Genomic DNA, 5,326 nt, shown 5'->3' on the forward strand with positions numbered 1-5,326 from the left:
TCTCCACCGTGGCAAAACCAATGACACAGTTACTCAAGAAGGATAAGAAATTTGTATGGACTGAAGCGTGCGAGAAAAGCTTCCAAGAACTCAAAAGGAAATTAACAACAGCACCGGTTTTGGTTGTGCCAGACATACACAAAAGTTTTGAAGTGTATTGTGACGCAACCCGGAAGGGCCTCGGGTGCGTATTGATGCAGGGCGGCAAAGTTGTCGCATATGCTTCCAGGCAACTAAGGAAGCATGAAGAAAATTCTCCTACTCATGACTTGGAGCTAGCAGCAGTCATCCATGCACTCAAAGAGTGGAGGCACTTTTTGCTGGGAAATCATTGTGAAATATATACGGATCATAAAAGCCTTAAATATATTTTCACGCAACCAGAGCTCAATTTACGACAACGACGCTGGTTGGAATTAGTCAAGGATTATGATGTCGGCATTCACTACCATCCAGGAAAAGCGAATGTAGTGGCAGACGCTCTTAGTCGGAACCCCAGCTCGGGCAACGACAGTCTACAGAACTTGAGGCCTGAATTTTAGCAGGAGTTCGCCAAACTCAACATGGTGATAGTCACTGAGGGCAACGTATCAAATCTGGAGATACAGCCCACCCTAATGGAACAAATTAAGAAGGCTCGGCATGGACATCCCAGCATCGAAGGTATAAAGAGAAAAATGAGTCTCGGCAAGGCTTCGGAATTCGTCGTAGAGAATGAGGCAGTGTTATGGTACGGGGACAGACTTTGCGTACCAAATAGTGAGAACCTCAAATAGCAAATCCTAACCGAAGGCCACACCGCCCCATATTCAATCCACCCTGGAGGAAGCAAAATGTACAAAGACATTCAGGAAATATTTTGGTGGCACCGTATGAAGAGGGATATAGCCACATTCATTGCATGTTGTGATTCGTGTCAGCACATTAAAGCCGAGCACCAAAAACCAGCAGGGCTGCTACAGCCAAACAGGATACCTAAGTGGAAATGGGACGAAATTGGAATGGATTTTATCGTCGGACTACCTCGATCACAACGCGGAAATGATGCCATAAGGGTCATCACAGATAGGCTAACCAAGGTAGCACATTTCATTCCCGTGAATACGACCTACCCCACTCAGAAGCTTGCTAAGCTTTATCTCTCCCGTATAGTTTGTCTGCATGGAGCCCCAAAGACCATAATATCCGACCGGGGCACTCAATTTGTCTCTAAATTTTGGGATCATTTACAACAAGCTCTGGGGACGCAACTAGCATTTAGTACAGCGTACCACCCCCAGACTGATGGACAAACTGAACGCGTGAACCAAATCCTAGAAGACATGCTGAGAGCCTCTGTTCTCACCTATGGAACCAGTTGGGAGGAAAGCTTGCCATATGCCGAGTTCGCATACAACAACAGTTACCAAGCCAGCATACAAATGGCACCTTTTGAGGCACTGTACGGACGGAGATGTCGTACCCCATTAAATTGGTCAGAAACAGGTGACAGTCGTATCTTCGGCCCAGGCATGCTCAAGGAAGCCGAGGAGAAAGTTAAACAAATCAGGGACCGACTCAAGACAGCTCAAAGCCGACAAAAGAGCTATTACGATCAAAAACATCATAAGGTCAGCTTTGAACCCGGTGAATACGTGTACCTACGAGTGTCTCCTATGAGGGGCCTGCAACGGTTCAAAATTAAAGGAAAGCTGGCCCCAAGATTTATTGGACCTTTCTGTGTGGTTGCACGAAGAGGCACAGTAGCCTACCAGCTAGACCTACCGAAAGAGCTGTCAGACGTCCACGACGTGTTCCACGTCTCACAGTTAAGGAAGTGTGTGAGCAACCCAGAAAAGCATGTATCTCATGAGAGCATTGACATGCAACCAGAACTCACCTACAGAGAGCGGCCAATAAAAATATTAGAGGAGTCTGAAAGGAGAACCCGTCAGAAAACAATTAAATTTTTCAAGGTTCAGTGGAGCAATCACACCGAGGATGAAGCAACATGGGAAAGAGAGGATTTTCTTCAGGCAGAGTACCCACATCTATTTGAGGATCAGCTGAAATCTCGGGGACGAGATTTTTCCTAAGGGGGTAGGTGTTGTGACACCCAAAAATTTTATTTGGTTTTATCAAAATCTTTATTTGATTTGAAGGAGGTTATTTAAAAAAAATTAAAAAGGACTCTCCTTCTCAAAAAATTTCTTTTATGACAAGTATTTTGTTTGGATTCATCCAAGACTTGATCTTTGGTCTTGGAGGTTTTTCATCTTGTGATTGACTTAACACTAGTGTTTTTCCTTGGGAAAGTTTTTGAAAATCTTTTCTTTATAAATAGCCCTATGGCTTATGGGGTGATCCTTTCCCTTTCAAAACCTATCTCTTGCCATAACCTAAGTTGAAAACTCCTCCCAAAAGGCCATCTCCCCACTTTGTGTCAAGTCAAACTTCCAATCCAGCAAGTTAAACTTCCCCATGATTTTTATCTCCATTTATTTTTAATCAAAAATCTTTTCTGTCTTCTATTCTGGCCCTTGGCGATTTACAAAGGAACCACTAGTTTTCCTTTGAGTTTTGCCTCCAAACAAGTTTCCCTGACTAGTCATTAGGACCCTCAACCAAGATCCAGGAAGAACCACTGGCTCCCAGTTCAAAATTTTCAAAATGAGCTTGCTGCAAGTTTGGGCCATACTTGCAAAATTTGGTGAAATTCATTTGTTCTCTTATCCTAAAAATCTGAGAAAAATTCAGGCAGCCTCTAGATGCATCAAGAGGTCACCTCACCAAGTCCCAGCTCCAGAAAAATTTTCCTCGTGCCCAAAACCTATCGTCGAACACCTGGAGGGCACTGTTACTGCCAAAGTTCAGAGTTCAGAAAACAGTTTCAGTAGCCGATGTCGTTTTCTTCAGAAACTTCACGTCGATCTTGCCAGTAACTGCAGTGGCACCTTGCGCCTTGTTCCCCCTTCTTATCCACCGCGCCGCACGTTCGCTTGGAAGGTTGCGGGCGTCGGCGGCGAGCTGGCCGAGGTGCATCGCCCCGTGAGCGGCGGCAGCAGCGCCCGCTGCGGCTGCCAGAGAGGCGCAGCGAGGGACGGCGCCGTCCAGCACCGCCCAAGCCACCAGAGGCCACCGCGTGGCCGTCCCCTCCTCTGTGCACGCTGCAGAGCCGTCGTCGTGAACTGGGAGGCACGGAGCGCGCTCCCTGCCGCCGTCGTGCCCGTACGGCCGTTCCGTCGAGGGCCCGAGTATTACCCAGGTCCGACCGAGGTTTTAACTAAGAAACGGTACCAGTGGACCACCACGATGATGCCAAATCACCAAAACCTCCTGCCCGACCTCTGCCTTGTCGTAATTGCTCGCCGGCGTTATCCCGTTCACGACCACCTCCTCGAATCGACTATAAAAGGAGGTTCCGAGCTCGATTTCGACCACGCACCATCTCTCCACCCCACAAGAACCACGCCAAGCCACTTGGAAGGCCTCGAGGAGGTCTTCTTCCCCAACTCCGGCCGCCTCGACCCGCTTCGGGATCCGGCAAGATTCGCTCCAGTGCGTGCACCCCCGCCTCTCAACACATGCCAGTAGCCTCCTAGAGCATCCACCTCTCTAACCCGCGCACGAATTTGAAGTTTGCAGCACCCACCGGAGAGTTCCACCCTCACCCGAACCACCGTCCGCCAGAGATAAGGTCGCCGTCGACGTGGTGCTCGCCGACGGTCAAGTCCACCACCCACCGACACGGAAGGACACCCTAAACCCGTAGGTACCCTCCGATCCCCCTACCTCGCCGTGGATCAACGCCGGCGACCACCGCAGCCTTCGGGCGCCGGCGAGCTCCGTTCGAGTTTGAACCTGACGAGTGGGACCCCCCGTCAGCCTATCCCTCTTTCCTTCGAACCGTTTTTTGAAGGCGCCTTCGGGCAAAGTGTGTTTTTCTTCTGGGCTGCCGTATTTCGTACCGAAGCGTTTTCTGCTTTTTCAAACAAGCCCTGGATCTTTTCTGTTTCATCACAGATTAGTCCTTGGACTAAAACCCTTATATCTTTTAAACAAAAGATGCTTTTTGATTGATTCTTTTTTTGTCAGTCTTATATTTTTGTCTAGATTTTTATAGTATTTATTTGGAAAAAAATTGGAATAAATTTTTATACACACACGGTATTCACGTTAGTATACGGTTTCTTTATACCGTAGATACCGGAGGAGGTGACGGAGCCGCGAACTTCGCCGAGCTAGACTCCGACTTCTCCGATCCAGGCAAGCATGTTTGAACCTTTGATATGATGAGTGTTTTGCATGTTTGCTTGAATAGTATGTGCATGGCATATGAGCATCAGTGAGTGTCACGTTGCATGCAAGGCAACTACCAGTGTGCTTCAAAGTTTGATGTGATCTTTTGATGGGAGATGACCTGATCATGTGGTGACATGAGAGGTAGTAAGATGGTATTGTTGTAGCATGCCAGTCTTATGTCAACCGTTAAACTCCGACGTTAACGTGGACCGAGCCACGTTACCGTTCGTTCCCTTTTCGTGCTGCCACATGTTTTCTGCAAAGAATACGGCTTAGTAAGTTGCAAACCTCTTTCCTTGTACACACCAAACAGAGGGGCCGGGATGAGGGTTCCATGGCCCTGGATTAAAGCTAGTCATCCGGTCAGGGGGCATGGGTGTTTCCGGTTGGGACCGAGAGGGGGGCACCCCTTAGAGCGCGCGATATAAATTTGATCCCATGCTACGCGAGGTTGTAGCCTCCCCGTCTCAAGATTTTTCTTGAACGTTACCTAGGGTGATTCCTGGCAACGGAATGTGGAATGGATGTGTACTGGTTAGATGTGTTTCTCCTAAAATACCGTAAATGGAACTAGTCCTTTGTGGCTACCGAAATCCGTTGGCTGTGGTTAAAAGTACAAACTCTGCAGAGTCAAAACTTTCCGAGTAATCGTGTCCATGGTCAAGGACCTTGGTCAATGTATCCATAACAGTATCCATTTCAGTCTCAGTGTCAGTCTCAGTGGAAATCCCCGGTGAACAAGCTTGAGTGGTAAACCCGGTTGAATGTTATTCATGTGGATGGACTGACCATTTTATTATTTCGTACCTGAGTATTTCCTTGAGATGATTTAGATTTATGAGCTACTGGAATATTGAGTTATGAAATATAAGCCCTTTATGTGATGTCGCTCTGACGTCCGACTGTGGCATCCTTGTTATTTACTTTTGATATAAGCCCTTTATGTGATGTCGCTCAGACGTCCGACTGTGGCACTCTTGTTATTTACCTTTGATATAAGCCCTTTATGTGATGTCGCTCAGACGTCCAACTGTGGCACTCTTGT

Source organism: Triticum aestivum, chromosome 2D, assembly GCF_018294505.1.
Source record: "Triticum aestivum cultivar Chinese Spring chromosome 2D, IWGSC CS RefSeq v2.1, whole genome shotgun sequence".
Taxonomy (NCBI): domain Eukaryota; kingdom Viridiplantae; phylum Streptophyta; class Magnoliopsida; order Poales; family Poaceae; genus Triticum; species Triticum aestivum.